The sequence below is a fragment of the Rissa tridactyla genome, chromosome 1 (assembly GCF_028500815.1).
Source record: "Rissa tridactyla isolate bRisTri1 chromosome 1, bRisTri1.patW.cur.20221130, whole genome shotgun sequence".
NCBI lineage: Eukaryota > Metazoa > Chordata > Aves > Charadriiformes > Laridae > Rissa > Rissa tridactyla.
In genome coordinates, this window is record NC_071466.1 from 128,184,388 (window position 1) to 128,207,543 (window position 23,156).

At 39.4% G+C, this 23,156-nt stretch overlaps 1 protein-coding gene across 22 annotated transcripts in view; it reads right to left on the reverse strand.

Moving 5' to 3' along the window:
- ZBTB20 (zinc finger and BTB domain containing 20) overlaps positions 1-23,156 on the reverse strand; it is a 487,506-nt gene that overhangs the window by 447,173 nt on the left and 17,177 nt on the right. For 13 of the 22 annotated variants that reach the window (XM_054214032.1, XM_054213939.1, XM_054214024.1 and 10 more), the window contains exon 1: positions 11,767-12,027. The exons of 5 other annotated variants lie outside the window; for them this stretch is intronic. The gene's annotated coding sequence lies outside the window, so the exon portion shown is untranslated. 4 more of the 22 variants (XM_054214051.1, XM_054213950.1, XM_054214005.1 and 1 more) reach the window with 3 other exon arrangements.

The following is a 23,156-nucleotide window of genomic DNA, read 5'->3' on the forward strand; positions in this document are numbered from 1 at the left end:
TCTCAGGTGGGAATTCTCCCAGTAAACCTGGTGTCTTCACCTACTGTATTCATCCACCTCATGAACCTTATTTTACTGTATGAGGCAGTATGAGAGTACTTAAGAGAGGCACCTGGCATCCAGACCAGCCTTGCGATCCAAACCCCTTTGTGTCCTTTTGGAGGTTAATAAGACAGACAAGGTTTAACTGACTCCATCCTGGCTTTTATAAGCTTCTCAGGGATTACTGAAATTGGAGATTGCATATGAAAAAACTGGTTCATCCATTTCCTAGAAGGGACATTCATCCAGTTTGCCCTTCAATCTTGAAATGTGAGACGGGCCTGAGGAGTGTTCTTTGTTACAGTGTCTCACAAATATATCCAGCAATGGTGAGTCCATATGTCTCTGATAAAGGGAAAACCTTATTGTGCATTCCAGCCTTTTCTTTTGTAAATATACTACACTAGATGAATTTGGTTCTGAAAGAAGAAAGTATCAATTGTGCTGGCTAATAAAACTTTCTGTTGCTGTCCTTCCAATCTGGTCTTCTAAGCATTAACAGATATTAAAACTGGTTCTTGGGAAGTGAAAAGATACTAGCAGGATAATCCCAAAACTTGTTTGCAAGTTTTCAAGAATTGAGATCTGAATCTCATTCTGAAGTAATAAAAAGTTAAATGCAGCTATTCATAGTACAGTTTTCAGGTTGAATGCACAAACAATTCAGTTCCTCCTACTGTTCATTCTCTGACCGATGCCTCAGCAGCAAGACATCTGTGTTCTGCGCAAATACAGTACCTGCAAGCTTCAACAATTACTTCCATGTGCTTTGTTGCCGCTGACAGTTTAAACAGAGAAGTAACAATCCTCTTTAAACGCTTGTGTCCAAAGAACCCTTAGGGGCTATTTTCTCCTTTACGCATTGCGGATCCCATAGAGGTCAACAGCAGTTGCACATACAAGCAATTATACATACAAGAAGCCCAGAACAACGTAACTGAAGGTACTTTTGTCTTTACTTGTGATAGGGAGCTTCAGTATTCTTTTGATGCCTATTTTGTGGAGCAAGCAACACAAGATTTGAGCCAGGTACAATATTTCCCTCTCATTATTATTGTACAAAAAGAGGTGACAGACTGGTCCAGTTTTCGACCTTCTGTGTCTTGGACAAAGCTAACGTTGCAGTTCATTTGGACATATCCAGCTGTGGGAAAGCCAGTTGGGAAAAAAAAAAAAAAACATTTGTTGCTTACAAGTCTTTGAAGTTGCATTAACTGCGTTAAGAGAGTAATTATAAATAATAAGCAAACAAAACACCAAAAATAAGACTTTGTTGACATGTTGGTATGTTAAATGAGTTTGGCCTCAATTTTCAGTTACTGTAGGCTCTTTTTATCTCATTCTGAAAGTAGAAATAAGATTTCAATGGCAAAGAAGTTGCATATGTGTTACAGTACCACAATGGTGTATAAAAAGCCTAATGGTCTTTAATACAGCCAAGAATCATCTGAGCTTCCTTTGTTCATGGAACATGGTCTTTAGTTTTCCAAGTCCCATCTGCATGTACAATACACTGAGGAAGGAAGAAAGAAAGGCACCACTTCCTTTTTCTCTCTGTGCCTCGATTGTTCCTGATTAAAAAATGGAAATTATAATGTTGATTCAGCTACTGGAGTTAAGCAAAACTAAATTATAGCATTTAACGAAAGTAGTTAAGATATTTGAATAAGTTTCTTCAGAAATGCAAAGTGCTATTTATTCATATCAGCAGCTATCTCTGGCTAAACTGTCCTGGAACCCTTTGTGAGCATTCCCTTCTCCGGCTGAACTCAGCTGATAACTGCTCTCTGTTTTGAAGTAAGTGTGTCACTCCTTTATCTAAAAAAGCCTAGGAAAGACAGACAGAACTGGCACTTCTCTTTTTTGGGTAATGAGAACAAAGAAAAACAAAACAAAACAAAAAAAATCACACAAGGTCTCAGGATTGAACCTTTGCAGATAAGCAACAACAACAACAAAGACATCTTTTTGGATGTTAAATTCTTTGTAGGCTTTGCTTGGGCATTATGAGAATAATCACCAACACCTCCTAAAGGCAAGCCTTTTCATCAACTCCGTAAGCTGAGATTTCAAGGAGATATCTGGTAAGAATCTTATTAATACACCTATGTATGCTGCCATAAGAGCGACAGTATCTAACAGCAAAAATGAGGTCAAATTCAGCAGCAGTGTCCTGAAGAAAATTGTCTCCTTGTCACAAATCACTTGTGGAGCACCATGCACCATCTTTACTGCGTCAGACGCATGCCAGCTGCAGCCATTACGCTAGAAATACAAAGCTAAATTGAGCTCTTGGTTCAATATTGATTCTTTTAAATTTCAGGGAATTGGTTCACTTTTATACAAATGTAACCTAGGGCAAAATATGACCCATAAACATTTTAGCAGAGATGATGTACTTTAGGCTTTGGGACAACAGAGACACAGACATTCAGAAATTCCACGTGGAACTTCTTATCCCAAGAGTACAGTCCTCTGAAGATGATTATTGTATGATGATTATTCCAGCTCACTGCTCATGAGGGAAAAGGAAAGGGCTGGGGCCTTGTCCCACCCCACTCTTGGCCCTACTCATACAGAATCCTGCTGCTAAATTTTTCTCCCCCTCTTGCCAGTGGGACCAAGTTAGCCCCTCTTTTTGCATAAAGTTCAGACTTTTTGTCCTCATTTCTTTGAGCAGCTCTGCCCCCTGCCTGTGTCTCAGCTTTTATTTCTTCTAGCTGCTCACATTCTTCCCAAACCTCCCTCCTAAATGCTCCATTTGTGTCCTTCTGCCACATTGCAGCCAATGTTCCACAGTAACATTACTCAGCCATATTTTAACAACTCTTTGAAACAGCTTACAGACAACTAAACTGTGTTCCTGCACAACCAGTCCTAATCAGGAAACTCTATAAAAGTTCATTTTAGCTCACTTCCTTTTCATTTTCCACTTTTTTCACCTGAAAAAGATGTGGAACAAAAATTAAATTAATTTCAGTAACAGATTAAATTCTCATGGGGCTGGATATGGATGTGATCTAGACAAGAGGGCTCTCACCCCACCACAGAGCCAGCTTTAACTGAGCTAGTTCAGTTATTAATAGCAGTTTGGTCCAGACAGCCTAGGGCTGACTGCAGTGAAAATAATGTAGCTCAGAACATATGCAAAATTCACCTGAGATCCAACATAATACAGCGGAACAGGGACAAACAGTTACTGCCATCTAAACTACTTAAGTAAACGCTAGCTCTTAATCTCCATGAGGTGAAAACTTCCTCCAAAAAAAACCCCCCACCCAAATTCAAGACCTCAGGTGTCAGTGCTATTCTGACATGCCAGCAAAAGACCACAAGTATTCAAAAAACTTCACTGGGAGGCTAAAGCAAACCCATTAGAGTAAAGAGAGAGATTGCAATGCACTTTTAGGGTAATAAAAAGGCACAAATTTGAGAGGGAAAGATTCTTACAAGAACAATAAAGGTAGATAACACAGCTATAACTAATGGTCTCCCCACTGCCCTCAGAAGCTGATAAACATCATTATGCCTGTCTCAAAGACAAGTAACTGAGACACTGAGAAATGAAATGACTTGTTGAAAGTTACATAGAAAACCTGAAACAAACAACAAATCCTGCTTCCCTAATCAGTGGGTTATCCTCACCCGTACCTATGGTACCACAGCTTTGTGCCGACAAAAATATTTAAGATCTCTGCACCCATTAAAAAAAAAAAAAAAAAAAAAAGAAAAAGTTGTCTCAAAAAGTATTAAGAAAGGCTTTGAATGGGATCCAGTCTCCTATAAAAAGGGACTCAGAGATTAGCAGAAAAAGAAAGCTAATTCCAGAATACAGAAATGCCCAGCACTAGGGAAAAATACTGAGTTTTCTCTTGTCCGGCAAAAAGTACAGCAAAGCACAACTGGCTTTTAACCTCATTCAGGAGCAGCTGCTTTCACAGCAGTGAAATGTTTCAGGCTGAGCCTGACTGCCGTAGTGGATAAATGATTTGAAGTTGCTATAGCTCAGAAAGACAAGCTCATTTAGGAAATGTCACTATCTTAAAAACACACTTTTTCTATCCAATTGGAGCAAGTTTTGAGCTTTCAAAGCTTGGCCATGGCTTGGAGAGGAAAATAAAAGCGGTATTTTTATTAAATGCTGGAAATTACAAAACACAGCTTGGACTTCAAACAGTCTGCCCATGAGCCAGGACAGGCTGGGCCTTCGCCGGGAACTCATGTCGCTTCTAATCTCTTGTGTAAGTCTAGCACTAGCAAAAGGTGCCAGATTGGTAGCCCCAGGCGCTGAATTCTCTATTTATCCCCAAAGCAGGTACAGCAGGAGGGCAAGCTACCATAGAGATAGCAACCCCTGCTACAATTCCTCACATTCAGGGACCTGGTGACAGGAGGGTGATGTGGTCTCAGTGCCGTACTGGTTTCCTGATGTCTCCACCATGACTGCCCACATGAGGGCCAGTGCTCCGCACTATGTTTCAGGAGGATGGATTCCTAAACTGCACGGCCTATGAAAGGGAAATAATGGAGAATCATACTACAAGCATCCTCCGAGACACTTTGGGAAAGAAGAACCAAGGATTATTTTCTTTGCATTATGTTCAAGCCATCTCAAAATGAACAAATACTAGCGAGAGCGACAAGGCCAAAGAGAGTCAATGTACTGAGTACAAATGAGATTTATATGTGGCTTGAGTCACTCCAGCCAATTAGCTACCCACCAGGCTCTTTGGTTTATTGTCCCTACCGGATAAAGACTTAATAAGCAGTCACCTAGATGGGAAGCATGAGACTTGCAGAAAGGAAACTTTTCACTACTCTACGTGGAAAACTTGAGCCCAGTCCTGCAACAGCTCTGCACAGCTGATTCTCACCAATGTGTCAACGGCTGCGAGACGAGGCTCTTTATCATGACAGTCCACGTAGGTGGAAAATAAGGGGAAATACAGGACAATCTTTCATTATGTAATTACCATGTCAGAAATTTTCCACACATTCCAAATATTCTACAGGAATTAATAAAGCCTTCTTCAGGTTTTTTTTTTCCTCCAATACTCAGTCTTATCCAGGACTTAGAAATTTCTCATAGCATGAAAGTACAAAATGCTGGATTTTAAAAACTTATCTGCTGGGGAAATTTGCTGTGTAGGGAACATATTAAACAGTTCAGTCTATGTTTGGAAAAGAAATACAGATTCATCACAACGAGGAAGGATGTTCAAGAGTATCCTGAAAAAACAGCCGGTATTCAAGCCAAAGGACAGGATGAAGTGGGCACAACAGTATAAAGCTGACAAGCAGATTTAACTGACAGTGACAGAAAGATTCGGAAGCTGCCAAAGCCTAAGCTACTCTGGGGCTTCTTCAGATACTACATGCACTAAAATTGAAAGTAAAAGCACCAATGAGAACATTTCTTAAAACTCCTTCAGATGGGAAAAATCCTAGAAGGAGCAGCAGCAGCAAAATGGAAAATACGAACTTTGAGAAATGATAGAAAAAGAAGTGCCTATCAAATATAGGTAAGACTGGAAACAAAGCAAAAAAGGCTGAATTACAGGACTGGACGTTTCATGACCTTTTTCAGCAATCATGCCTGGTATATAAGGCTTTAACATATTTTGTCAGAAGACTTCTTTCCCTGTTAATATCGCTCGTTGCGAGAGAGCTCAAAGCCATTCATTTAGACACAATTTTTGTAAGGCAGTGTCCCAGAGGGTGTGGCCCAGTCTCCTGGGAACAGCATTTGTTAGTTTCAAAGAACCAGCAGAGGGAGCACATTAGCAATTAAACATGGATTTCTTGTGTTCGTGCCTAAACAATGAGATTTTTTGGTTGGGTTTTTTGTTTTGTTTTTATTCTCAGCATTCCTCTCTGTCACTAATGTCTGTGACTCACTTAGCTATCAAATTGCTAGGAGTTTTGGAGCCAAAGCCATGGAGAATAACAGGCTCCATGTCCACCCCGCATAAAACGACAGCGGACATAAGCTTTTACCGAGTTGTCTTTCTTTCCTCTCTCCCCATATCAACCTCCATCTTACCCGTTCCTGACATCCTGCCCATGAAATCTTGTGTTGCCACACGACGATTGCTCTCAAATTCCTGCACTGTGACCACTAACTTTCTAGCCAGAAAGAAAGGCATATGGATCTCTAGGGAGGAAAGAGAAATCAATAATTAACTTACAGTCGGCTGAAAGGACAACTCTGAAGTCCATAAGGCAACTTTCCCGGTCCTACTTTTGTATCCTCAAGGGATTGATCACACTTCCAACTATTGATGATTTTAGAAGCAAGATATTAGAAAGCTTGTCTTTTAGTCGGGAAAAAAACCCAAACCATGAGCAATTTCCATGCTGTATTTACCTCTGAATCAAATGGTACACTATACTTGCCTGCATTTTTAGCTCTACCACAATTCCAAGACAAATTTACTGTGGAACCGTAACATTAAAAGGTCATCTACAGGTGTAACTTACGGAATGGCCCCACTTCCATCCTGTAAAGGATTTCCCATAGGTGCTCTGCAGAGGGTCAGATGCACTGCCCATTCAGGTTTCCTTCTCTCTTCGCTGTAGTTACCAACTGGTTTTAATACAGACTTGTAAAGCCACTGATTTGATACTAGATTAAACGTTCAGGAAGATGATATGGGTTTTGGTTCACCATTTGTACTGTCGTTACATTTGTGCAAACTGGACATTAAATGTTACCTCGGGGTCTGCGTCCACAGAAAAGCACAGGAAAGGCATATGACACGAGGCATTGAAGAATAAAGTCCTAAAGACACTGACAGTGTCTGAATTAGGAAGGACTGATTTCTATTAGAATACCTGTCTTTCATAAAAGATGTTGACGAACAGTACCTGATAACAAGTACAGCACAGGCTACAAATCTGCCCTTCACAGGGCTGGTGGGGCAGGTTGTCGCTGATGGGAAGAGACCACTTCTTGGCATGGAAGGGTTTCAGCCTTTGTGCTCGCATAGTCCATGGCCTTTCTTCTCATAGTGCCACCTAGTGCCAACTCGGTCAGCGGTTCGTTTTTCTGCGAGGTGAACATCTGCCCCATCGGAAACAGGCTGGGACCCTCCACACTCATTTCACCAATGCCAAACCCCAGCTGTCGGAGCAACAGTATTTTTTCCTCCAACGACAGCTCTATCCCACTAGCCCAGTTTCCCACTCCTATATTTTAACTACTTCAAGATATAGAGTCCTCACTGTACATGATAAAAGCTGAACTTTTTTCTTCTTGCAAACCTCTGCTACGCATAGTAACCTGGCCTGCAGCATCAGCAGCCCTGGCTGCACCAGCAGCTATGGAAGAAGGATGTGGCGCATGTCCCCATGCTTCCGGTGACCATTTTACAAGACCCATCCACAAACAGAGCTCCTGCCAGCACCAGACAGTCAAAATGCCGTCGTAGTACACGATGGCACCGAAGGGTTAGGTATAAAAATGCATGAAAACATGGAAGACGTAGGCAGTAATCACTCTGAAATGCCAGTTTTCTATTAGAGGAGAATTGGATCAGTGCTGTTAGAACTAAATATTAACTTTTAAGATAAATAATAACCAGGAATATAGGTAACACCGTCAAAGCAAAAACCATCCTGGACAAAAGCCTTTGCCTTTATTGACTCCTCACTGAAAGTTCGGTAAATCGGTGAAAACCTGTTCAAGTTAAAGCTGTACAGATATTACAAATATAACTCAAAATTTGGTGCATGGGTAAACACTACTCTTTACCAAGAGAAACCTGGATTATTGGCATAGATAGATTACTAAAAATTTGATTTATTTTTCACAGTTTATAGTTTATTTTCTGAATTTTCTTGGGCCAAACTTAACAAAATCAGTGAAGTCCGTTTCACTTTGATTTGCCATAATTTTCCTTTTGCAGCACAGTTTGAACCGCAGACCCTACAGAGGGGACAAGTTATTCTTTAAAAACAACTATTTCCAGTGCATTGTTTGATTAAAAAAAAAATTAAAAACATTTATAAAGGATTTGTATTTTCTAAAAGTTTTGCTTAAAAAAAATCTAAACATATTGCAGTTATATTTCAGTGTTTAGTTTTCCATTAACATTAACTCTTTCGGTAAAAGCTCTTCACCATACGGATCAGAGTGTAAAAAAGTCCTATAAAAAGAGACAGGAGCAAAACCAACTGAAATCGCTAAGTCCACAGCATGCCATCAATCTCTAAACAGAACTCCTATTCAAATCATTCTGCTTAAAATCTCATATGGTCTGCAAAAACGAACAGGGTTTTCTTGAAATGATTTAAATAACAATTTATCTAAGACTGTAATCTCTCTTGTATGGGATTTGTAAGCCATCCCACAGAATTCTCTAGCAGGGGACACTGTTCCCTATTTACATCAAAGTTTTATATAAATAATATTACTTTTTTTTTAATTTTCTGCAGCTGTTTTCCCTTATGAATAAGCTGGGCCTATGAAGAAAATGTGAAAATAGGAAAACTGTGAGTAATATTTATAATAATGATATATCCAGCTCAGGAAATTGCTACAACTGTCTTTATCAAAATAAACAACATTGATATTTTTCCCCCTTTAAGAGAAAAGCAAAATCCTCTACTATTAAAATTAATTTGACTTGATATTTGTTTGGTATTTGGATTTGCCTGTCTTATATCTCATTTTTAGTCCTGTTAAAAAAGAAAAAAAAAAGACACAACACAAAAACACACACACACAAAAAAGCCCAACAGCATTGCTTTTCGTCTCACAGGAGTGAGAGAGGCATATACGCACGCCATTCAGCCCAAAATTACTCTAGCTACAGGGCATGGCAAAGCATGAAATAACTGCTCCAGAGCACTTCCTCATGTGGGTGTGTTAGATAACTGTCTGCTCCAACGCTAAAATAAAGCACACTGTGACCCAATCAACACCGCGAGCTCTGCTCCGCACAGCTGCCCAGGCTGCGGGCATGGGAACCCAGAGCACCCCACGCCGCCCCGCACACACCGCCCTGCCAAACTCAGTCCTACCCCCCTGGCCAACAGGCTTGACGTTCCCAGGGTTCCAGCTACAGCATCATATGCTGGATTTAAGTTTACTTAGGCATACTTTACCCTTTGCTGCCGTGTTCAGATTGCAAGCGGACTTTGTGCTATTGAAAGGGGCTAAGATTTTTTTTTTTTTCTAGAATATACTTAGGGTTCAAAGAAAATCAAATTCTCCAAGGCGAAAAAGTTTTTAAGATTAAAAAAAAAAAAAATCTTACTGGGTAATGAAAAAATGTTTTTCCTACTCCGACTCTCCTTCCCTGCTTGAGTTCTTCTTGTCTGGGGTTTTCATAAAATCAGGAGGTACCTTGTAGTCATTTTTAAAGTTTTTCAAAAATGTTAAAATGAGGCTGGGCTTCTGCTAAATGTACACGTAAAGAAGCCTGAGGACAGGTCCATGTGCCTTCCTACAAAAAATATGGACTGCTGAGGAATGTACACCTGCACTGGTTCAGGAAAAAATGACAGGTGCCTGAAAACCCATCCATCCCATGAGGGAGACGGCTGCTAACACTCCAGCTGCATCACTCTGGGCTGACCACCATCCAAAGGCATCAGCAACTCCACCTTTTAGACCCTACATTTTTGGCTTAAATTCAGCATCCCCTCTAAGCCCAAATCTGAGTTTCAAAGCTTGAGATTCAAACTTTAGGAGGGGAGGAAACACCTTGCTACAGTTAAGAGGTCATTTGACGCAATAAAAACATTTAAAGTCTATCAAAAAGTATTAAGTTAGAAGCTTGACTAAAAAGGAGGAGAAAAAAAATAGGAAGCAATGAATGTCATTCGGCAGCTAAGCTATGAGCCACCAATTCTTGGCACACTGATATATAAAACCTTGAAAAGTTTTGCTCAGGTTCTGGAAATAAAGCTGCTAATAAAATGGAGCAAGTACTTTCTGTAGTTGAAGTGCCAGTGAATAGATCTGCTGCTCTGGATTTCAATTAAATTAGTTTGTTCAGGGAGGAGGCACTTCTGTTGAAACTGGGGAGTCGTAAGTTAAAGGACAGCTAAAAAAAAAGCCCCAAACAACAGCATAAAAACCTGTTGGCAGCAAAAGTTCTCTCTGGCTGTAAAATAATGGATTTTTAAGAAACATTTCAAAGGATTTGAAGGTTTTGGAGAATCTCCTAGGCAGTCCCAGGTGGGTTGGGAATATTGCATTATGGACTTCTTTGTGCTAAGAGGAAGGCCTAATGCATGTTTTTAAGAAGTCCGCCTCTTGCTATTAAATAAATAATTTTCTATTAAAAAAGGTGATTGTTATTGTTGAGAGATCTCCACTGATCAGCGTCCATTTTATATAATTACTTAGGATTCTCCAGAACATTTTATGTAACTCACTTCCACTATCTCTTTTCTTTTTTTTTTTTTTTGTTACCAGCAGAGTAGCAGTTTTACTCTCCAACAGAAATGACAGAAGCTCAGAAAAAAAGACCATTTCAAATGGATCAATTTAAGGAGTCTTTAGAACCCATGATAAATCTGAGCTCCAAAAACTCGACAATGCTAAATGGGCTATGAAATGCATCACAAATCCCTCCCCAGAAAAAAAGAAGAAAAAAAAAAAGAAAAAAAGATTAATTCAGAGAAAAGCTTCAATGTTTGAAATTACAAATAAGCAGCATATTTGTGGAATGAAAATTGGTAAATAAATAGTTACTATTTCTGGACAAAATGGCTCGACAGATTTCATAATTTGCCACCACTGTAAAAAATATCTATTCCCTTCCCCCCTCCCTTCCCCGGCAGTACACACGGAAACACAAGCATAACCATGCATAAAGTGGGAGGGTGGGGGGCAGCCAAGGATACAAACTCCCTCTTAGAAAGTTTGAATTCTTATTAACCCAGTGATGCCTCCATAATGTTACATTAGATCAGCAACATAAAAGTTGGAATATACGTCTCCTTTCTTCCTAGTAAAGGAAACTGGAAAAATACTAATAATGAAAAATAGACGTTAAAAATATCCAGGAGGAAAAAGTACATGTACGATAACCAAAATTAACCCCCTCCGCCCCCACACCAAAACAGACAAACAGCAAAATCTCCAAATAAAAATCCTGTCAGAAGGAGTGGAACCTGCTTTCTCTTATTTTGCTTTTATTTACTGTATGCCAAGCACGGACTTTAAACTTACAGTATGCATATATATAGAAAACAAAGAACGAAAGTCACCGTTAGCCCTGGTCACCGGCATTACAGTTAAAAGTCATTGGCAAATACTAATAAAACCCCATTTAGCAGTAAATAAGGAGAACATGATATATGGACGGACAGATGGAACTGCATAAACAGAAAAGAAAAAGCAGAGAGACCCACAAACATACGGAGAGGGCTGTTTTAGAAGAGTGAAAGATATTGATTTACTTGGAACTAGTGTTGGAAAACAAACGTATTTGTTTCCTTCGTGATTAAAAAAAAAAAGTAATTAAAGTGAATCATAAGGGGGCACACCCTTAAATAAGTAAAAGGGGGGGAAACATTTGTAGAGGGTAAGGCCTTCTATAGATGTTCCGAATTTTAAGCTAGCAAATAGGTCTGGCAAACTTACATCTCTAAATTAAAAATCGAGGGGGGGCGGGGGGGGGGGGGGGGGGAGAGAATAAAGAAGTGCTGGTGGTTTAGGGAGAGCAGAGGCTTTATTCTTTCATTTTTTATAAAAGTTGACTGGCCTACCTTGTTCCCCAGTCCTCAGTTTGTCTCCTCATAGTCGCTGTCTCCCTGGAAGTACAGTGTGAGTGGTAATGACTGCCTGCCTCCCTAATGAGTCCATTTTCCTGCTCTTGATGTTGTGTATATACACACACTGCAACCTACCTTACAAACCACAGAGACGGGAAAGGGAGAGGGAGCGAGAGAGAGCGAGCGAGAGCGAGCGAGAGTGCGAGAGACAGGGAGGGAGAGAGCCAGCGAGGGAGAGAAAGGCGCACACAGACAAAGCCCTCCTACCAGACAGCAGACAACCCTCCTTCCCCGATCCAGCAAAATACAACTCGGCTAATGCAGCAACAGGTTCAATACCGCCAGGCTGAGGCAGCGTAGAAAAGGTATAGGGGGCTGAGCAGGATCGCTGGCAAATAAACAGTTGCGTGCCGGCTGGCTCCACCTTTCTTATTTATGTTACAGGATGTTGGAATGCATTGTTTCAGACAGTCCATATAATTATCATAAATACATTTTTTGTGCATATTAGCGCGAAGCACCGAAACGTATCAGCCATTCTGCTCTGTAACCTTATAGCTTTAACACATGCAGGGAAGGTGTAAACATATCTCTTTTGACAGGCAGACTACACAAAGCCCACTGATGATTTTAAAGTCATGAGATCTTTCAAGAAAGACGCTCCTGAAGATAGGTTTCCCCAGACAATAGGGGAGCAGGGAAAATTGATCTTGATGAGGAAGAAGTCTTCGTGAGAGACTGCTCGGTAAACAATTGAAAAGAGAGGGCTATTCTCCCCAGCATTCCCTCCCTTCAAAAATATGTATTGGGAAGCTTCTACCCCTACAGCTATAATAATGTGCTGTGCTTATGTCTGAACAGGTGCAATGCATATAGTACATGGTGTTACAAGGACAGAAATAAATCTCTCAAGTAAAAAAACATTTTCCCAGTTGCAAACAGGCCAAGGTTATTTAAAATATAGGTCTAATTTGAAGAACGTTCTCCCCACTCCCTCTATTTTTTGGCTGGGGGGGTGGGGGGAGGGGGGCTAGAGGGAAGGTGTGAAGGGGAGGCAAAGATGGGAAAATTAATATACGTGACTAGTTACTAGATTTTTATTTTTACAATATTCTGTCATATCTGAGGAAGATATATACTACTTCAAAAATTTTTTTCGCTCAGCCCTGCCTCTCATCACATGTAAACTTAACGCTGTCACAAGAATTCTGTTGATTTTAATAACAACTCCAGGCATGTGAAAGTAGCAAGAGCAGGGAAACAAGATTTTGCACCTGTATTTCATCTTGGGACAAAGGTTCTCCAAGAACTTTCTCCACAGGGTAATTTTTAGATGGAGAAAATGGGTTCAAGGAAAAAAAAAAAAAAGGTTAAGTGATATTCCCAAGGTTATGCTGTAAATTGGTGGAAAAACAGCCGAGAACCCAAATCTGATGCTTAACACAGAATTTGCTTGGAGTAACTCATACCCACCTAAAAGTTAAGTGTCCTTAGCTAAGCCAGTTGTGTAGGCTCCCTCTATTGTCAGTGGAGAGACAGGCACCTCCCAAAAGCAATTCATCCCAGCTTTCTCTCTCAACTGAGGAGGGAGCCTACACAACTAAATTAGGCTAGGCAGCTAGCTTGTAGTTGGCTAAAATTAAGTAAAATGAATCTCACTCTTGATCTAAAGCTCTATTACAACATCCTGCTTCCCAAAATGCATTTTTATTATCACATTTATTATTAGGCAATATACGCCTAAATTGTAGTGATCGAAAAGGGATAGCCTGCTGACTATAAGAGATAGGTAAACTCCCTAGATTCATGGGTTTGTACCCTCAGGCTGGCTGGATATTCATGATTCACACAGTCTTTATAATATTAACCAGCCTGGTGACTGGTGAATTTGATTAGTTTTGTTCACTGGTAGCTGCTACACTTTTTTTGTATTTATTTCGCTTATAAACATTCTGTTTTCATCCAGATGTACAGTAAATACAGAAGGATTAAGTAATTTTTTTTCAAAAGGTTAATTTTCATTAGTGTTTTCATCAAAACACAGCCTTTCTTACCTTAGGGTAAAATATAAAGAATAAAAAGCTTTATTAGGTGACTTAGTTCAATTCATTCTGTAATGTGTAGCTACATATACACCTGGCATATGTAGAGGCAGCTCTATAAGTTACTCCAAATATATATTGCAAAAATTTAGCCCTATTACATATTTGCTTCTCTGGACTTTATGACCATATCACCTTATTGAAGGGTATGCAAGGTCAGGAAAGCAGAAGGAGCACTTGGAGACTTTGCTTCTAACTGTGGCAACTTGATTTGGCTGTGTATGTGCCAATTGACCACTCGCTGCCTCAGTTTTTCCATCTGTAAAATGGACTCAAGTGTAGTTTCATGAGCAGATGGTACCATAAATATATGAGATACTTCATCTTCCTATCTCAGCCTGACATCTCTCAGAGTTTAATGATGGAGAACATTATGGGAAAAATATAAATACTTTATCAAGGGGACCTGTATCAAAGCCAGTTGATGAAAAGTTTTTATATACTTCTATTCAGTTCATATAACAGGAATAGTCTCTGAATTTAAAATTTAAAAACTACATCTACAGCAGAATGAGGATATCAGATGGAAGAAGTTCTTAGTACTCTGGAACATTTGACCCCAACCTAACATTCATTCCTCAGTCCTAACTACCTTATACATACAAATCTGAAGAGAAATTAAAAATGTGCCAAGTTTGGATAAAATACAGACTTGAACCCTTCAAATTTAACAAATATTCAGGTTGAAAACTGAGTACTAAGTTGGAAATACTTAAATTCAAAAAATGTTCAGATTTACAATTAATCCAGATCCAAAACCTCTAAGTTGGGAGGCATCTAGATCCTTACTTCCTGTAACTTTCTAGAAATGTCATATATGTATCTGAACCAGGATCACAGGCCAAAATACCCTCATATTTTGAGGAAGCCTGAATCTCAGTAAGAACACTTAGAACTGAGCCCCATTCCATACAGTTATGGCAATGCTTAGAGCCAGACCCAAACTGGAACCCAAAGCCACCCCTTCCAAAGTTGCATGGTGTTTGTATAGATGCAGAACTGTAGAACTAAAACCAAACACTTTCAAACCTCAAGATTAAGTAGATTCCAACAAATATGAAGTAGCAAATATGAAGTAGATTCGAACTTAAGCTAGTTTTGGCCCTCAATCAGAAATTAATCCAATTAGCCATCATCTTTATAAAATCCAAACATCTGTCTGACCTGAATGAAAAGTCCCACAAGATGTGATCTGCACAACTGATTCCTTGCCCATGAGTCTTTCTAAATGGATCCAAACCATCAATGGTCCGATTCTCTGTTGTCTTATAAATCATTCAGTCTCTACCTAAATCATAGAAAAAGAGCATTAAAAAATCCTGAGCCATGCAACTGAACGGTGAATCCTGATTTAACATTTTGCCAACATAAAAATGTTTCCCTGTTTCCTTGATTCAAAATGCTCAATGAGAGCCTGCTCACTATCATGCCACGTTCCCATGGGCCTGCAATCCATCCTTTCCATTAAGTGTGCAGGTCAATGGCTACGTACTTGGTTCACTTGCAGGAAGAGGAAAGACGACATTTAACTGCCGATGGCTTTCAGCTCTATCACAGGACTGGACGCACACCTGCCATGTGGTGGTGAGGGCCTGCATGGCACTCACATGGCTGGCCTACACTTGGCCACACAACAGAACAGGCAAGCAAACCCTTGTCACGTGCCCAGGAACATACCTCTGCCATGGCAGAGACACCAACGTTTGGTTATGACACACATGGGGTCACCCCACAAGAAAGTGGCTGGGACAGAGGACTCCCAGCCATCTTAGGAGAAAGCTGCATTATCCATCCTGAATGCAAGAACAGGCAATGCTGGTCTACCCAGTAGATGATACTCATGGTTTTCTTTTTCTGTAAACTTATCTTCTCAGTTCAGAGTTAATCTCTAGCAACTGTCATTAGGGAGGCAAAGGAGCCCCAACACCACTAGCAAAGCCTTAAAAAGAATGAAAACATGACTAGCACCATAAAGCAGGTGGAAAATTCTGGTGCTTAGCACAGCAGGGGCACCCATCTACAGTTCTCCCAAGGAGCTGCAGAGCCCTAAGAACACCCTGATCTTCAGTAGTAAGGGGGAGACAGGAAAAATCAAACTGTCCACCAGAACCGTGAAAGTCTTTGTTGCAAATGACAAAATTCTGGATGACAGACTGAGAGGGAAGGAAGCTGCTTCAGTGCCAAACAACATATTCTATAGTTCTCAGGTCTTTTTATGTTGCCAGGCACACCAACATTCTGAGTTTAGACATATCTTTTTGGCAACCACAACTGGAAAAGGAGTCACAGCATCATATAGCCATGTCTGAGGCCATGAGCTACTTCCTTTGGAAAAAAAAAGAAAAAAAAAAATTGGCCTCTTAGCAGTTATCTAAGGGCTGATTTTCAAATTCCAAAGAAACTCGAGTGGAACTGACTCCCTGAACTGGTTGGGTATCCTGCCCATCCTTGTGGTGGCTTAACACACTGTTTTTGATGTACTCCACATACCTGCCCTACAACAGTTCCATAAATGGAACATCTGCTTTACTAGAATCCTAAGGATTGTTCTTAGAAATGAGACTGGTTTAACACCATAATGGTGGCAAAAATCCCAGGCAAATTTCTGTCGCAATTCTCTTTCAGATGGTATAGGCAGGACCTAGAAACGCAGCAACATGTCTGAACTTGATTGCTTCCACTTAGTCCCCTTCACCACATACACAGATCTCCTAGACTCCCCTGGTATATCACACCACCATGTTGCCAGCCCAACAGGATTGGTGATTCAGATGTCTCTACTGGTGTCCTGCAGTGTCTCTGCAACTTTGTTCAAACGTAATGAGAAAGATGCCAATTAAAAAAGCACAAGAGTCCTGCAGCGTGGCAGGCTGATTCAAATTAGATACCTGTATGAAGTGATTAAAAATAGGTTTTCTAAACCTGAAGGTAACAGGAGGACAGTATGTTTGATTTACATCAGCAGGGGTCAACAAAAACGTAGAAGAACCACACAAAAGCTCTTTATCCCTGCAGATTTACTGGTGAAGATGCTGAAGACAGGAGGAGAGAAATACGGCGCACTTCTGGTGTCTTTCAATATGCAAAGAATCTCAATTGCTCTCCAATCTCAGCAGTCATTACTTATTGCCAGACCTCCAACTAAGTAATACTTTCCTTTTATTCAGCAACTTTGATCCATCATTCCATGGTTCAGTTGCACATACACATTAACAAATCAAATCTGAACTTCCTTTGGCAAAAAGCTACTGTCATTCCCATTTTACAGATAGTAAAAACTAAATGTAAAGAGTTAACCACTCTGTTGAGAACAGAGAAGTGAGATTGCAATGTCAGGCTTTCCTGATCAGAAGTTCAGGCTATGCTGCCTCTATGGATCAGGCTCTCAAACAGTCCAATTGATTGGCCAGACTGGGGTGCACTTGCTGAACCAGAACTGTTTTTTCTAGTGTTGTTTGTTTGTTGTTTTTTGGTGGTTTTTTTTTAATCCCAGAATGTCCTGAATAATAGATCAAATGCAAAGCTGGTACGTCTCCAACAGTTTCAGTGGATTTGTGAAAACCTGTCTGCAAGTAATATGTACCAAGTACCATAAACGCTCACTTTCTTTTATGATGACACTACCAGCACTTTGGTAAAGGAACACACTGCACAATGACTGATCCTTTACAACCCTTAGTCCATTTTGCACAAAGGCTGCAAAACGGTGTTTCCACTGAATAATAATCCCATGTCAGATACAACAGTACTGCATTACTCTAGTACTGAGTTGGGTAAATATTGCTGCTACATCAGTAAATTGTGACAGTGAGAGCTAGGCAATATAAGACATTTTGTCCCAACAAAGCCAATCCCTTGCTTCTATACCCATTAACATTGGTGTGTATCAATCACCACCTACAGGGACTGAGTCCTCATAAAACAAACTCCAGAAGACCAGCATCATACCAATATACCATTTTCCAATTCAAAAACCAAAACCACACAAAAAGTCCTCAGACTCCCACATGCTTTATCCCCATCTCCCCGTTACACACACACGCACTTGGGATGTTCATGTGTTAGCTTTCTGTCTTGGACATGTGGACTGTGTTGTAATTATTTAACACCTAACAACCTGCAGTTACGTATGTGGCCTCGGCTGTGTATATGTTCATCCTCTTCACTTACACAGTGCTGGGATATTACCTTTATTTGCATCAACAGGCCATTTGTGACCAATTTAGCCGTTGAGCTAACATGTAAGGCCCTCATCCAAGCCGTGGAATTACAATGGAATCGGATCTTGTTACACAGCTTACTGCATCGTATGGTGCACCCTCTATTATACAACAATATGGTTCCCAAAGGTTACCTATAATTCAATTATAAAGAGTCATGTTGCAGTTCCATCAACATTTAAGGACTAGAAGTTTGATGATTTCCTTATGGAAATCCATACTGAATCCATCCAAAATGGAACAAGTAGTTTTAAAAAGTAGTTTTACCATCTGAAAGGAGCTACAGTAACAAACAAGTCAGGATGCACATCATCACTCTCTTCTACCAGATAACTAGGATGCCTATCAAAGATTTCTATTTTTGTCCCAGAAAGTTAGGGAGCATGCAGGAGAATTTGATTGCTGTCGTAATGGTAGACGGTTATGACACAAACCACAGTGAAAATGCTGAAGCTCTAGGTGGCCATCACTTCATTTTTACCCTCTTTAAATAGTAGAAGGAAAAAAAAAAACAACAAACCAAAACAAACTTCTGCAACTCTAGTGATTGTCATATCAGTTGAGATGCACTAGGTTTATCATGAATGAAAATCTGATCTAGAGGGGGAAAAAAAAGAGAGAGCCATCAGTAGCAATAGTTTCGAACCTGTTATTTTACCCTCTGGGTGCAACTGAATATTTTCATAAGCTTATAAGCATGAAGCCATTCTACCTGGAAAATATGTATGTTAGTATTTTGAAAGATGTTACTCTTCCAAAAGGTACTTATCTTCTAGTTTAGAATATCACATCTGAGAGTATTGCCCCCCAAATGAATAGCCAGTTCTGGGAAAATAAAAACAAAAATGCAATTTAAGTGTATCAGATGTACAAAGACAGAAATTCCATACTTTAACTTTAATTTGATTGACTATACATGAAGTGGACAAAAAACATCTCTACAGAAAAGAGACAAACAGTATTGAAACTTCAAACATCAAAAAAATCTTGAACAGGTTCTAAAAATTGCATGATTGTTTTAAAAGGCAGGGATTTTTTTTTCTTTTTTAAATCTCTATTATGCTCCCAAGTACTTTTAAAGCTTTTCTATGCAATTATAAAAACTAGACAATTATTTATTTATTTTCTTAAAGCAAAGGCTATATGGCCAACATAAAAAAACTAAAAATAAGTCAGAGCATGTACAGTAATGCTGTAATATTTGAAAAGAGCAACACTAAGTGCCATTAATCATCTAATACTTCACCATGAAATCCGTTCAGCTGATACAGGATTATTTTCCTCAAATATAGGCACTGTGTGAAAGTTCCTATATAAGATTTTTCTCCATGTATTCTAGGTAAGGGGAAACCAATGCATTTACCAGGCAGACTGAAGTTGTAAGTTACTGAAGAAGCTAGACTTCTCCTCAGAGCCGTGTGGCTTGTATCACACTTTGAAGCAGCTCAGCACAAAATTTCACCCTTGGACTCAGATTCAGATGTCCCAAATTCCTGCTAGGTCAGCTTGCTTAGTGTTTCTGCATATATGCCCCTAAAATCCCACAGCCAGCTAATAGAAAATATCAGACACAGGGACTTGGGGGTGTTCAGGCCACTGTCTGACCTCTAAGTGTATAGAAGTGCCTGATTCTCTTTTGGGGCAAACTAAATATTACAGATACCATGAAGTAAAGAAATGGAAATGAATAAAACATCAAACAGAGGTTTATCCTTGTTATTGTGAGAAGCCCACTCCAACAAAAAACTTAACTGCTGACCTCTGTATCAAACACATAGGGAATACTAGTAAGGATGCAACCATTTTACTAGCACTACCACCGCCAAAATTAAGTACAAAAGTTTCACTTTCACAAACCTCGATTATCTGAAGACCACCTCAGGGGGATCATTTTTCTGTGTCGGTGGGCAGGATTCATCATCTTTGCAACTTTTAGTCAAAGATGTTTCTGAAGAATAAAAAACTCGATGTACTAGATGTAATAAAGAAAAGGAATGTCCTGGTCTGAATATTTTTTTACTTTATATAAGGTAAGTCCTCTTAGAAAAACTAGCCAAGACTGGTTCCAATTAGTCCTTTAGTTTTAGCCTAAAGGAGAATATTTTTAGATAATCTGAACACAGTTTGCTCAGCTGTTTTAAAGGACACATTGAGGTGCATTTATTTTCCTGAAATATTAATCTAAATTCATTTTTTAAGGAAAAGATGAAAGAATTTATTATTTAAAGACAAAGAAATGAAAAGCGAAAAGTTGTATTAACTGAAAATTAAGCCTCAGGTCTTCTTTTACATAACAACAGTGATAAGAGCCTTTCTTTCAATCAGACCTATAAAAATTGGAAGATTTGGTGAGGTTAGTGGTGGTGTAAGCCTGACAGAAATTAGGTTGGGTATCCTATAGACAAACAACTATTTCATTTTGCCTGTATTTGAACAAAAGGGTCTTTCATTACAGAACTAGAACATGCAGAACAAGGTGACATAATATTTTCAAAATGATATAATGGAAACAAAGTGTACCAACTTCAGTGCTACTCTTCAGTCAAGTTTTGTAATGAGCCCGAGTTAGATATGATTTTATGGTCAAAGGGCTCCTTTTCTATAACTTTCTTTGCAATTATTAGCTATGATTGCAATATTTGGTATTGCTACCAAGATGGTCTATGATTACGTAATGAGAGATCCCCTTTGTAATATCTGAACAATTAGGCATAATTAAGTTTGTCATTTCCTGATTTTTGAGTAAATAAAGAATCAGTGTTAATATTGCACTAATCAGCACTAACTAACATTTAATTTGTTTTGTTTCAAAATCAGAGGTCACATTGTGAAACCATTTGATAGTATGCAATGAAAAAAACCCCAACAAAATAAACAGAAGTTGGAATAAAGATAACTTTAAATTAACTGGTACTTTGCTGTCCTACTGTTCCATTTGTTGAGTTGTCTTGAAGCCAACAAAATATCGGTGAGAATACGGATACAAATATGACTTTCAGTACTCTCTGTTGTGGTCTCAGAATGAATCGACATTTGTTTTTACCACGCTGTGATAACATCACAGATGTTAGAATCATAAATGGCAGTATACCTTAAAGCTTTCTGTTTCAGAAACAAAGGTTCTACCACTACAGCTAAATGAAAGTCTCGACTAGCTTCAGTAGACCACTTGTGGGCCAGGAACCAAATGAGGCAAAAATCATGTCTGATAGAAAACCCACATAAATATGAAGCTATATACATCGTGCATTCATCCAACTGAGTTTCAATCTGTAATTCCTAGGGATTCATATAGTAAAGCTGTAACACACCATAAAAATCCACTGGGGATTATCAGATATGGGTTTATGGGGGGAAATTGGGAGTGCCCTGTTAAAGGCTACCTGGTGCAAGACATCTATTCTCAGTCACGAGAACTGGGACTGCCTGTTCAGGCACTGCATCCAGCTTATGCATGCATCTAGTGCTGATAATCATTAAAAAAAAGGTAGTCATAGGGTTATAACGAAGAGAATTTATGGGGCGTTACTCTCCCAAACTGTGGTCTCAATCTAAACACTACTCAGGGCTCAAGGTATCAAAATATGACAACAATGCTCAAGGTCTCTGTAACAGGATTATCTCTTTTCTCTTCCTGCCTTATTTCTTGAAAATAAAACCAACAGTAAAACAACAAATAGTTTTAACATTTAAATGAATGTCAATAGTCTTCAGAGTCAACACTGCTTCAAACATCCAAGACTTATTGTATTAGGAGGCTGACTGCAAATAACCAAGTGTCAGCTCACATCTAGTGCAATCTTTAATTAGAACTTCACAGTCAAGCAGGCTACAAGCTTTTTACCTCCTAAATTAAAGCTGTAATTTTGGAGCACAAAAAGTCAACCACCAGGGAAAAAAGCACCAGTTTACCATACTCCTAAAAGTCAGCTGTCTGACCCCTGTCTCAAAATATGAAGGACACAAATTACATAATTTTCTGGAGAAGCCACAACATAACAATTTCTATAATTTTTTGGTGTTAGGTACTTAATGATGTTGGATGTTCTTTGGGATTACTTTACAGGCTACTCCTCTGAGAAAATAAAAGTTATGTGCAAGACAAATGAAACCAAAGAGTTGACTTAAAGGCTCTCAGCACTATCCACAGGTCTCAAAGCTCAAGATTATCCATCCCTACCTATGGCAAGAGCTCCCTTTCAGAGGAACAAGAATATTTGCTTCACAATAGCTCAAAGGTGTTCAAATCCCTGCAAGATACTAACACTATATTCCATTCATTTTAATGGAAAATAGATGTCCAAATTCCCAAAGACAGCCCTTTTACCATTGGGCCCAAAGAAACAGATTACATGAAAATATCTTTTTATCACAAGAGAAGACAGGAAAAAAAAATTCCAATTAAAATTGATGGAATTGATCGAAGAATGAAAGCCAACAAGGAGCAGACAGGCAAAATGGGGAATAAAATAAGGGAAAAGTGCAAAAAGTTATCTCATTCCCCTCAAGGAGTATAAAAAAAAAATCTGCCTACAAGAGTAAAAGAAGGCATTTGCAATTTTTTTTCTAACAGATTAAAGAAGTGTAGATTAAAGAGTAGGAAGCATGTTGAAATGAAAATTGTGGCAGACAATAAACTTGAAGTAAAACATTGTAACTTGAATTACTCCATTGTCACAATTAAATGGCGAGGAAGCACTCCAGTGTTTTAGGAGTAGCCATAAGCACCCTTAACTCCATGGATTTGAGTTTGCATGAAAGTCCCTTCGTCTCCACTACAGTAAAAAACAGCCTTAACCCCATTCCTCATACTCCAACTCCCTCCTGCTAACGTAGCCTTTCAGTACTCAGTCGTCTCATGTGCACTCAAGACTAGATCAAGCCCTGGGAATTTCTGAGCGGAGCTCTGGACCTAAAACCATCCCTGTGGGGACAAGGAAGTACTCGGTGGATGAAGAGCAGACCATCCCACACATTCTCCTGCTGTAGCCAGGCTCTCAATACACAGAAAGCTTCTTGGGACTTCTCACAGTACCCAGTAAATCCTTCTCACTCTTAAAGC